Source organism: Empidonax traillii, unplaced genomic scaffold (assembly GCF_003031625.1).
Source record: "Empidonax traillii isolate 1590-97213 ecotype Southwest subspecies unplaced genomic scaffold, ASM303162v1 scaffold7:size3022706, whole genome shotgun sequence".
Taxonomy (NCBI): domain Eukaryota; kingdom Metazoa; phylum Chordata; class Aves; order Passeriformes; family Tyrannidae; genus Empidonax; species Empidonax traillii.
Window position 1 is genome coordinate 2,668,122 of NW_020955200.1, and position 13,343 is coordinate 2,681,464.

Sequence of the window (13,343 nt, forward strand, 5' to 3'; positions counted from 1 at the left end):
TTTCTCCTTTTTCTTTCTCAGTATTACTATTCAAAGAGAGTATTTCAGTGGATTTCTACACACATATCTACAAACAATTGTTGAAGTTACCTCCATTAAATCGGTAGTGAAATCCCTTCTAATAAAAATAGCTGAGAATGAATCAAGTCTAATCATGATTTGAACCAAGAAATTGCAATTTACAATAAAGACTTTAATTATGTTTTGATGCACACCTTAGATGATTCTACAAAACTGTCTTAGTAATACTAAACATGAACTTTATTGACATCCTTAAGACTATACTCCTATGATATAACTTTTTAATATACAGAAAGTGAGATTTACCAGATCTGTCTGAGGTCTTTAAATCGTTGGTGCAAGCACACAGGTGAAGAACAGTGTCATCGCAAGGACTGTGGGACAAGTTTCCTTGAAGACATGCATGACGTGGCCCATCAGCCAAGAAGTCCCTTACGCTGTGGGACAGAGGTAGCAGGGGTGTAGCCTTACAGCTGTGGAGGCTGTAGCATCAGCCCCCATCAAACAGTGGAGACCAAGCTCCTTCTCCTCCCCAGTTGCCCCCAGCTCCTGCACAAGGCAAAATAAAGAGGAGATGGAGCTCCAGAGAATGGGCAGAGCCATCTCACAGGTAAAGAAGAAAAGGGCTATCTCCTACTCAACAGGTAAGACAGACATAACCGAGTCACCAAGTAAGGTCCTTGACATATCTCACACCCATATTTCTTTCCTCACGTGGAGAAAAAATAATGACCTCGAGAACACCACTCATCTTCTGCAAACAAGACTTCCATGGCAAGAAGCTGAACTGGCTAACCTCAAAACACACAAAAAAAAGCACACTAAAACTTTTTAATAGAATTTTTCTGAAACACTGTAGACATGTAATAAAGGAAGTTAACGACTTTGCTTTGTATTAAAAGCAAATTAATAAGTTATCTGTAATTAAAGAACACTTCCAGTCCAGATTGTCCCAGGCACACAGGTATTAATTTGCATCTTTGGTGATAAGAATATTGTTTTGAAGTATTTAAATCACACTGAAAAGCACCTGTCCCTACGCACCACACCCTTTATTTCACTCAAGGAAATAAAACTCCTAACCTCCTTTAAAGTACAAGTTACTCAAACATGTATCAATTCAAATTTAAAAAAGAAAAACAAACTGTAAAATAACCAAGGTAGTCCCTCAGCTTGTGCTCTATCTATTTTTATATTCATGCCTTAGAGGAAAAATAACCTTTTTGTACTCCTGCTCCATCCCCTGGTATGTCAACTTGGAAGAAATGTGAACTGAGCCACTAAAAGGTAACTCTTCCACTCACAGGACCTGTTACAGCTTGCAAACCTTTCGTGGATTTCACAGGGTTTTTTGAAAACAACGGCTTTTCCACACAGGGGTCACCAGTGTGTCTCCACCAACCACTGACAAGTCTGATGAACTGGCTAAAAGTTTCCAGCCAACCCTCACCACCATTTTCCCCATAAAATACTGAGGGGATAAAAGCAATAACATTCATAATTAAAAAAACCCTACAGTCTGCCACTGAAAAACACCAATCCACATCTCAAAACAGCACACTCCCCAGCTACTCTTCAGATCATATGCTGAATTTTAGAAGACACTCATTTTAGCATGGACCTCACAACACCCCTCATCTTTGTCCTCTCCCCCCCCCAACACTCCCTTTTTTTCTTCTCAAATCCCCTTGACGATGGGGGCTTTATGAGTGCTTTCCATAAAACTGTTACTGCTCTGGACACTTTTTCCCTGACATACAGACTGTTGGATGCTGTATTGGCAGGGAGAGTGCAGGAGGTGGAGGCATAACAAACTTGGTCAGGCAGAATATTTTACATCTGTGCAGGCAGTGCATAGGATCCATGTAGACAAAGCACGCTGAAGAGCTACAGACTCCTAAGAACAAAGATGAACATCCCCTCCTCCCTAATGCTACCCATAAGCCATTTCACATCTTTTCTGTGATTCATTAAAACTTGACTAATGTCACACAAAAATACAAAGTACTGTTTTATCTTCATTTAGTCTCGGTCAAGGCCCAGGTGCTTTATTTTGGTTTTATAACTACTCAGGAATATAAAACCTCTCCCCTTTTAAAGAATCCGTGCCACTAATTCACATGTAAAGCACAAACAAGGACAGCATCTTCAGCTCACAGCCCTCACCTAAGCTGTTATGTAGTAAAACCACGGCACATTCATCACCACACACCCTCTTTTCTTGGAAGGGCTGGGATGATGTACAACTCCCACTGATTCTTCCGTGCCTCTGGGCAAGTAAAACAGATTCTAGTTACCAGTCACCAGGAAAGCACTCCACCATAACCTGATTATTCGGGGATACCTACCAAGTCCCACCGCGGTCCCTGCCGCGATGCTGATTTGAGCCCAGCCGCTTCGCACTGCGATTCCAGCAGCATCCCACCGGGCGCGTAAACAAAGCCGGGGCCCGGCCGGCGCGGCCCCGCCGCACCTGCCGAGCGCCCGCGGAGGGGTCGCGGGGCCCACACCTGCCGGGCACAGCCCGAGCGCCCCGGGGGCTCCCCCGGCCGGCCGCTGCCCGGCCCTCCCCGCCCCGTCGCCGGCTGCTGCTGCAGCCGCCCCCGCTCCGTCCTTCCCTCCCTCTGCTCTCCGCTCCTTCCTTCCCTCCCCTCCCGCCGGCCGCAGGAACAAAAGAGGCCAGTGCGGCGGAGCCCGCCGGCAGGCGCGGCAGCCCAGCCCGGCCCGCACTCGGGCGACGCACCCTCTCCGGCAGGCCCGTCCCGTTCCGTCCCGCTGCTGGCACCGGCCCGGGCGGCCCGGGTGCGCTCTCACCTGGGCCCGGCGCTGGCGCGCTCAGGGCGGCGGCATGGCGCTCCCCGCCCGGGACACGGCGGGAGGCCGCGGGCTGCTCGCCCAGTCCCACCGCTCCCCGCCCCGGCTGCCGCCCTTACGCAATTGGCAGCGGCCGCGATCCCGGCGGGGAGTCCCAGCTCCCGGCCCCGAGCGGCGGCGGCTGCGCCCCGCTGCCCCGCCTCCCCGCTCCCACCGCCCCCGCGCCGGGGGCGGAGCGGGGCCGCCCCCGCCGCCCGCCCGCCCCTCGACCCGCCGGGGCCGCCCGGCGCCGGCTGCTCCGCTCCGGCCCGGCTGCAGGGGTTCCTGGCGGGACTGCGTCCTCCCGGTCCGCCCGTCCGCCTCCTGCAGCACCCGGGGCTACGGTCTGACCTACGGGTCTCCTCCGGGCTCGGTGGATAGAAGCTGATTTGCAACTAAAATATCAGACACAACGGTAAATGCCCATGTCCGAGTTTTAAAAATAAAATAAAGAAAAAAGTTCTCAGTATAAGCTAGCAGATAGTGCTGGGGCGCTGTGAAAGGTCCGCGGGATGCGAAAGCAGGTGAAGAAGTGGGAGGAATCGGGGTGAGACACAGCGCGCTGCCTCCTTAGAGGCAGCGGGCGAGGGGAATGGAGGGATGGAGCGCATCGAAGGGGACAGTAGCAGAGGGCAGAGGAACAGGGCAGGTGTCGGTACACGCGCGCTGACCGACCTGACCGGGGAGAGAGAACAAAGTTACTTACAGCAGTCGTAGTCCGGGCAGTGTGATCTGGGGAAAGAGATGACTGGAAAATCTGATTCCAACGCTTTCTGGTTGGGTGGGTTGTTTTTTGTTTCTTTTTTTTTGGTTGGCTTTTTTTTTTTTTTTCTTTAATTTTTTTTTTTATTTTAGTGTCTGATTTGGGTAAAATCAAACTGAACGCAAAATATACTGAATTGCAAGGAGCCTGTGCCTGTAGCTGTTACACAGCAAAGAGCATCAGTTGGTTTAGAAATTCAGAGGGACTGTGAAGCTCCACGACTTGCCTTTGCTGGGGACCCGGAGCACCAGGACACCTCAGCCTCCCAGGCTGACAGCTTTGATGTAGATCTGACAACGGACTTGTCTTATAACCTTCGGACCTCCCACCGTTTCCCGGGCACCAAGGCTGGGCCAAACTCATTACAAACCGGAAAACAAAAAAATATTAAAAAGCACCCTGATCTGATTCGAGACGCTCCAGTGAAATACGTCGGGAAATAGAGCTAGCGTTTGCCAACATAATTATTTCCTTGGGAAAATTCCAGACAGGTGATAAAAAAGTGGTAACTCGGTTAAATGTCTATGAAAACTGCACCGTGTAGCTTTGGTCCAGCGATTTCCTCTTTGTTTACCGGCAAGCACAGCCAGCGTGTGCTTGCAGCACATGGGGACATCTAGCGCCTAAATAATAGACTGCAAATCAGCTTAATTAGTCTGAAATCTTGGAGATCACTGTCGGATCCATTACTTGCGATATTTTACCAGGACTGCGGGGTTCGGGGCGGTGTCACTGCAAACCACGACACCGCAGAATACCATCTGCCGTGCCGCGGGGGAATGAGCAGTTGCACTACCTCAGGAGAGGCCTGTGCCTGCAGCTCTGCTGCACAGCTTGGGCTTCAGGCTGTGACTTTCAGGACTGAGATTTACAGTAATACTTTATTCAAAACACAGATTTTTTCTGTATAGACACAAAAGGGGGTTGAGACAGTTCCTAACTTGCTCTTCTCACTAAACCACAGTGAGGAAAGCCTTTAGGTGTATGAATGAGACAGTTTCATCTTCACTTTGATCATGTCTCTGTGTTTCTAGTCCTTGTTAGCTTAATTTTGTTTTAGTTCCCAGGAGCACAATCATTCTAACAGATGTGATTGTAAAACTTTGCCTCTTTTCGACAAATACACACGCAAACTAAATATTTACATTTGCAATTACCTTGGCTGGAATTAAACTGAACAGTAGTTTATCTTTTATCAGCCTGACACTTGTGACTAAAATGGACATCTACTGAAGAGTCAGTTCTCTATTTGCATGGGGAAACGGTATTCGTGTGCTATGAAACTCTAGCAAATAAGTAGTAGCTGTACTGGTTTTAGGATGTGTCTCACCTTCTCAAGGTTGGTGGGTTTTTTTAATATCAAAACACCCTTTCCATTATCCTTCGTCATATAATCCCATACAAAAAATAATACTGAGTTATTCCTAAGGAATGACAATTGTAATACAATTTTGAAGCAATTTAATTTGTAGTAGTCCCTGTATTCCACAAATTACTGGGGATCAAGCCTTTCCTCTTCTTTAGGAAATTATTTTCACTTAATGCAGTACTTCCACAAAAGGTGTGCTTTGGTGATTTTAGCCGAAGGATGTATTTCCAGAACTCATTAAATAATAGAACAAGACTCTACAAATGGATTATTTCTCAAACAATTTTGTTACATAAAGCACTGCTTATCCACTGGACAGATAGGAGTCCAAGAACAGAGAGTATTTACTTTTCTATGTACTTGTACACAGAATGAAGAAACATGGACTGCTGATCAACATTTCCAGCCAGAAGCCTGAAAAAAGCTCATTTCAGTGATATCTGTGTGGGTATTTTTGCTAGTACTACTATATAGGAGCATAAAGTAGAATAACTTAATGTAGTCTGAAGCTAAATATATTACATTATGCGTGCATATATATGTATAAATATATATGCATACATGCGTGCGTGTGTATATGAGTTCACGTGTGTGAACATTTTAGACAACCCACACAACACATACTTGTCAGTCTTAGGCAATTCACAAATTTCTGTCATCCATAAAATCACTGGATATAGAATCATAGAATCGTTAAGCTTTGAAAAGACCTTGAAGAGCATCAAGTCCAGCCATCAGCCTAGCATCACCACGATGTTCACCACTAAACCAGGTCCTCAAGTGCTATATCTACAGGTGTTTTGAACACTTCCAAGGATGGTGACTCCACCATTTCCCTGGGCAATATGTTTCATTAGTTTAAACCCTTTATGTGGGGAAAAAAAAATGTTTAATCTAAGCTTCCCTTGAGGCCGTTTCCTCTCATCCTATCCTTTGTTACCTGGGAGAAGATTAAGACTCCCCCTTTCACTACAACCTCTTTTCAGGTAGTTGCAGAATGGAATTATCACTGAGAACCTATAAGTTTTCAAGTGATGGATTCACTTGAATAAAACAATCCTGTAAATATATGAAAGATCAGACTTTGAGATTACCCGAGTATTTGAAATCTCTGTATCAAAGCCCAGTGTCACACTAAAGAGTTAGTGCAGCTTCATCTGGTATGATTTCTTTCATCATACTGCTTTGAGTTTCGGCAGATAAAACTTTGGGCAAGTGCATAAACCAAAGTTTTAAAATGGCAAAATATAGACTTGAAAGAGATTATTGATGGCATAACTATGGTCTAATCATTTCAAAATAAGAGAGAGGGAAGCCAGCTTTTGTCATTTTGAGCAGAAAGAGGTACTAGGAGATGGGGGAGTGGTGTTAAGTATATCCAGTTACTAGGTAAAATTACATCCTATTCTCTGAATTCCCTTCAAGATCCTTGTGATTTAGAAAATATTGCCACTGGTCTATTGAGATGAGAGCAAATGTACATATTTCTTTCCTTACTTAAGCCTTTCTGGCATATGTCCCAGGCACTCTGTGGTAATACCTTTTCCATATAGTAGCTGTGTTTTAAATTATCATACAAAACACATGGAATTTTAATGAAGTCTCTAGGAGTTTAACACATTGTGTGGCAAAAAAAAAAAAAAAAAAAAAAAGTTCATGAAATAATGCAAAAGCCATCTAGGCCAAAGGAAGGTTTACTCTTGGTAAAAGCCTGTTCTTACTCTGAAACACTGTGCTTCAACCAAAGTTAACAGCAGTTAACAAAATTTGAGAAGATGGGAGTTTAAAATGCATATTGGGGGCACGTAGAGATAATTTGCAACCAAGTTATACCGGGGAACATTTTCAGTACGCCATCTTCTCTTGTCCACTGAACAATCATGCCTTTTTCTTACCTTATGTCAAAACAAACCCATATACAACTCATTTGCTTTTTGCAGGTTTACAAAAAAGTGTGATCTATTTCTGAGTTCTGCCTAAATTTCTACCTGTCTTACTCCTCCCTCACTTTGGCTATTACCAAAAATTTTACAATGGATAAATACATGAGAATTTCAAGATCCTAGGTCATATAAAGATGATAAAATGTTTGAAAGCAAAAACTGATACATTTTTAATGGCTTTTAGATTTCCCCCTCTGTAATCAGACTCTGATAGTGAATAAGCAAAATAACCAAAAAACTTCTGTTCATGAAGGGAGTATAGGCTGCATTGAAGGGTCAAAGGAGAATTAGTAAACTGGGGTTTTAAAAGAATAGTGGAAAATTATTGACGGCAAGAGCACAGATCCACCGTGACAATCAATGTGATTAGGCAGTGAATCCTTTATTAAGACACACAGCACACATTTTATACATTTTTTTACCATCATGGGTCCAGGGTTAAAGTCTGGGGATTGAATAGCTCAGTCTGTCCACAAGTCCATGTCTAATGTTCATTGGACAAGATGCAGGTTCGATGTTTTTGCACCTGGGTACCAGCTCCCACCGTCAGTTCTCACAACACAGAATAGTTGTTGATTGTAAACTAATTCTATTCTTATGGGAAGCCTGTTCAGGTTAACTGTAAACTAATTCCTTCTCATGGGAAGTTAGCCCAAGTCTACAATTGCCAACTGTAAACCAAGTGTTCTTCCCATGGGAAGCCTGAGGCTTCTCTCACAGCTGGTAATATGGGTTGTTCACCAGGCCTCCATTTTCCTGCACATACTCCAACAGAAAATAATTATAAAGAGCAAATAAGAATGAGGTGCAGGGAAGAAGATGTACATAGATATATGTGAAAGGGAGTACATAATTGAGACAACAGGAAAAAAGAAGAAAAAAAAACCCAACAAAACTACAGAGCAGATATGGGTACAGCGAAGCTGTGTTTTGTCTTTTAAACTTCTGAAGCATAGTTTTATGAAAGACAAAATGCAAGAAATCCATGTTGCTTTAATTTTAAATACCAAATCAATCCATTCACTCACATTAAGAAACATAGATAGTGCTTTCTCATTATGTTTCCATTTTAGTTCACTGTTACTAAAAACGTGTGATTGTGACTGTCTTCTGTATTTAAACACCTTTTCCTTAGGAGGGCTTCTTGAGACAGGTGTCACTTCAATATTTATTTTAATGTGAATTGGGTTGAAGTTTATGTCAATTTTACAGGCTAAGTGTAACAGCAAATTTGGCTTGCATTTAAGGTAAGTATTGATGGAAACTGACTGCTAAATGAATTACCAGAAACCTAATCTTATCTAATAAGAACTACTGGGTCTACTTGCTTGCTTGGTCAAGAAACATAAACAATATCTAACCAGATACACTGTTAGGCAAGTCAGACCAATGAGTTTTCAGAAATTTTTCACTATGAGACATTCCATAATCCATAAGGCAGACTAATAATTGTTAAATGCATAATTTCATACAAATTGCCTGCTAGACTTTACCTGAGGCTGTTTGAAATATCTATGATCATTTGTGTTTCATCTCATTGCTTCTAAATTATGTGCATAATATTTCTATGTGATAAATTTATGTCCTGATTTTTTTTGCTTTGTTTTTATCTTAATAAAGAATGATTTTGGTTAAAACTCAATGAGTTTAACAGGAAGAGCAGAGCATAAACCACAGATTTCTGATCTGCATTCACATTAGCAGATACGTACTAGTAAGCCTGATACACGACAAAATTGCTCTCTTTTAATAAGACAGAGAGTCTGAATTTCACTGTAGAGAAATGCATTTTAAGTGCTTTGATTTTATGATTATTCATTATGTATTTGATTGAAGAGAAAATATAAATATTTTCATAAGGAGAAATGCTCAGGAACATTACATATTTAAAAAGCATTAACACCCTTGGAAAAAGAACAAAGCTATAATGCTTCTAAATTGTTGCCAAAAACAGATATAGAAAATGGTGAAACCTTGTATGCTGCTACCTCAATTCCTCCAAAAAGAAACATATGCAAGTAGGAATACTTTTTGTGTATTTGAAAATATAACAGGACAAATGCTGCTTTAGGACACCAAGGTAACATTAATTTCCACGGCACTAAAACCAAGTTCAAAATGTAACTTTCCATCAAACAAGGCAAGGCATGTTTATTGCAGAAGATAACTGGCTAATGCAAATCTTTGTACAAAGCTTTGGGCTCTCAATTCTGATACATATTCAAAGCATAGTCCTCAAAATTTTATTCTTTTATAAAAAATTCTCTTAAATACAGCAGAACACATCTGACACATTTAAGTAATATTGTAGAATAAAGCAATTATGCTTACCTTGTTTTGTAGCAAAGCAATCGTGTATGTAAAATCAGAGGGGTTTGCTTGCTGACTGACCCTTTTTCAGTCAGTCAAATGTCTGACTGAACCTTTTCCTTTTGGGAAAGAACAAATCCAAAGGGTAATTATGATCACAGGAAAAGTTATCTGTTGGGTCCCTTGCATAGGATATCATCCTGACCTTTTGGGTTTTTTTACAAAAAAAAACAGGAATTGAAATGTCCATATGAATGACAGCCAAGTGTAAAAACAAGAAGTTTTTGTTTGCTCAACAGATTTTAATCCTTTGATTCTCTGAGAAGTATTTGCAGTCCTGCAGAACGTGCATCACATTAAACAACTGGAAGTTCAGACTGAGATATAATCCTAATCCAAAATAATCCAATAATCCAAAATAATCCAGTAATCCTAAAAATCAGACTACTTTTTCTAAGTCAGCTCCTAAAACAAGAGCTTGAGGTGAAAGCACCACAATAATTACTGTTTTTGCAGATCACTTCCTTAGAAAAAACACAAAGTGATATTAAAATATTGAACAGAGGTTCATCTAGCAAAGTAGACTCTTTCCAACAGTAGGTGATGACAAGAGATTGTAAAAATATATAAAAAAAACGTTGAGGAAACATACATCAGCACTTGGTAGACCACTTCCCCATCTTCCAGTGATTTGCAGCTCTGTGTCACCGTTCACATGCTTTGTTTACCAGCTTCTGTTAAAGTAATCTGTCGCTTTTTGAACTACATAGTTTCCTAGAATCTATGATGTCCTGTGACTAGGAGCTCTATAGCAGAACTGCTTCTTGTAAGAATAGATACCTCTTTCTGTTGGGTTCAGATCTTCCACTTACTCATGTCACATGATATCCTATAGTTTTTATCTTGAAAGAAATAGTTACTCCTTATTCACTTTTTCCATGACACTTCATCATGTTCTTCTGTGCTCATCTCCTTTTGATATAATAATATATGTATTAAGAGAATATATTTCTTTGTTGCTTATATGGAAGCTGTTTCATTTCTCACCATTTATTGTTCTCTTGCCAATTTTGCTGCCCATTTGTTTATGGAAGACAGACAGAGAAGTGCAGTATGCTCTAGAATATAGGCACCATGGATTAAAAAAAATGCTTTTTTTTTTTTTAATTCTCCTTTCTCCCTAAATCATCTCTGAAGTCTTTTTGCTTTGTTGGTCACAGCTGAATATCAAGCTGATGTTTTCTTAGTATTCATTGCAATGTCAAGATTTGATTCTGAACAGCAACTGTTTGGAGCCTGTAATTTTGTACCTAAATCTTGCTTTAGATTTCCCAACAACCTGTAAGTACTAAGTGCTATCAAAATCATATCAGTAAGTTTTTAAGAAGGAGCTGCCTTTCAGATTGTTCATATTCTCTTCTGAAGAGCATGTTCCTGTTCTGTGTCAATTACAAAACAGGAGCAATGCAAAAATAATAACCTTTGAAATACATTACCCCTTTGAAGAAAATAGACCATCACTTCCCTCTTGTCTCCCTAAACACTGTCATTTAATTTTAGATAAACAATGAGAGGGAAAAAAAGACAGGAAAAAATAGCTAATAAAGTATATAATGTGCTGAAGGTAAGACAGTGTTCTCAATGCAAGCTTGCCATGCTTTATGCACCTAAGGCTACTTGGTCACTCAGGCTTTTTCTGCTAACCTCGTAATTTTCCTTCAAGTTCTCTTGCTACCAGCCTTGCCTTTTGGTTCCACTGCCTTAGCCTGTTGCCTATTTTATTGCAGTAGAAGCATATTTACTAGGAGAGACAGAGAGAGGTACAAGTTGAACTGACATCAACATTTTACAGTTAAGTCCTACCTCCACAGAATTCCTTGGAACAAGCTGCATGGAGCAAGAGGACACGGGAAGAAAAAGCAAGTGAAAAAAACACTACAGCTAGAAACATATTTCATGTTTGTGCATAATGCATCCAAAACTCAGACTTCTTAGACAATGTTTTCTCAGTGAAACTTCAAGCTGAGCATGCTGAAGGCGTAATATCTGTCCAAGCAATTTTCTCCATTTCTGAATTAGACATAGCACAGACTTTATTGCACAGAAGTGCTCATAGACTCATAGCACAGAGATGAAAACTTAGCTGTAGTTTAAGTGAGATCCTGGAAAAAAACAATACTACAGTTGGAGTGGCCTACAAGAAAAACCTCACAACCAAACCCTTAGAAAATCAGAGGTAAACATTGCACAGAAAAGGTCACGCTGGGTTTATGTATCACTGAGCCTGTTTACTTATCTGGAGAACATTTTCCATAAAACATGGTGTTTCCTACCATCAATTTACACTGTTTACAATCATAAGGAATCATCAACAGTGCTGACCTGATCCAATCATTAGACCTTTTCATGGGCCCAGACTGAAATTCAGGCAAGGTCTAAGCAATACAGCAGTTTCTCATTGGCCTCTACTGCAGGGGTGCACTTCACACAAGCCTTGGACTAAACCTCCACCTGTGCACATACCAGATTCATGCTCCAATCCTAAGGAATTAAGAAAGGAGACGAGTTAAACTGAGTAAACAAAAACTTCAATGTGTATGATGATAGCTACTCATACATCCAGAAAATTTCTTGAGCAGGACTGGTCAGAACAAAAATGTGTATGAGACTGGGAAAATTTGTGTTCTCTCCTTGAAGCACTCTTTATTGGACATAAACCCTTAGATGTTCAGGGTCCAGCTAACCAAAAAGACAAAGAGTGGGATACAGTTGTTTCCCAAAAGTACGGATGCTTTAAGTTGAATCTTCAGCTATGCACAAAGAGTTATTACAAAGTTACAGAGATTAACAGGGTATTTGTTATTTAACTTCATTTGTTATCTAATGTCTTATTCTTTTGACATTTATATTTCAAATCATACACCTCTCAAGAGATAAAAATCTAATCATATAGGTAAATTATTGCATCAGGAGAAGTGAAGATATATGAGAAAAACAGACCCGAGGACACTGGGTCAGGGCAGAAGGAGGGGCAGAACATGCTCCTGGTGTTGGGGCAGAGATTCCCCTGCAGCCCTTGGTGAAGATCATGGTGGAACAGCTGTGCCCCTGCAGCCCATGGAGGTCCACAGGGGAGCAGATATCCACCTGCAGCCCCTGGTAGATTCCACACTGGAGCAGGTGGATGCCTGAAGTAAGCTGCGACCCAATGGGAAATCCATGCTGCAGTAAGGTCCAACCTCCTCCCCAGTGCAAAACATTAACTTGATGTAGAGATAATGAATAAAAATCATACACAAATCGACACAAATATCTTTGAATACTGTTACTTTGGATCTCTTCTCAGATCTCTTCTAAGAGTATATTGTTGAATTTGAAGCAGTACTACCTAACTCATCTATCCTGTACAGTAAATACTCAGGAATACATTGCTAGATACAAGTCTAAAGGGTTATTCAGTAGTAATAACCTCTTTTTTTTAAAAGAAATGTATGGCTTTAATTGGTCTCCAGAGTTTAAGCTTTTGTTTACCATTAATCTCTCATCCCTCAAGAAAGGAACCCTATTTTATCTGATGTATTTACAATTCAGTGTCTAAGTTTCTTGTGAGATACTATACAAATATATTCAAACAATCTTAATATCTGCCTTAGAGCCTACAGCTCTACAATAGTTTCAAAATATGCATATCAACTTAATAACAGAGGTTGCTGAGTGGTACAGTAAAAGACATGAGATGTGAATGGCTCCCGTATGTCTCATGGGTTCTAATCCTGAAACTCAGTAATCACATTTTAAAGGGAAATATTAGTAATAACTTTACTTCTGATTGAGGGGAAAAAAAAAAAAAAGGTTAGTGTGGCTGATAACTCCTAATCACTATTGGTTAGTGGCATATTCCAATCAAAACATGGATTGCAACACATACTCAAATACTTCCCTCAATGAGGAAGGCAGACAACTACAAGCTTTATCTTTCTTATTTTGTGAATAAAGTGCCAATTTTTTCATACACAGCTGACAACACCCAAAACTTCAGGAGTCTGCTCCTTTCTTCAGATTACTCTTGATCTGGAACTCAAGT

The 13,343-nt window shown here is 41.0% G+C and overlaps 1 protein-coding gene across 4 annotated transcripts in view; it reads right to left on the reverse strand.

The window, feature by feature from the left end:
• The window catches only part of CEMIP2 (cell migration inducing hyaluronidase 2), a 47,323-nt gene extending 43,676 nt beyond the window's left edge, over nucleotides 1–3,647 (reverse strand). The window contains exons 1-2 of one of the 4 annotated variants that reach the window (XM_027881916.1): nucleotides 2,836–2,910; nucleotides 2,188–2,290 (exon numbers count right to left, since the gene is read on the reverse strand). The gene's annotated coding sequence lies outside the window, so the exon portion shown is untranslated. Of the gene's footprint in view, nucleotides 1–2,187; nucleotides 2,291–2,835; nucleotides 2,927–3,580 lie in introns of those variants that run through there. The other 3 variants (XM_027881933.1, XM_027881940.1, XM_027881926.1) reach the window with 3 other exon arrangements.
• Nucleotides 3,648–13,343: the final 9,696 nt, after the last annotated feature.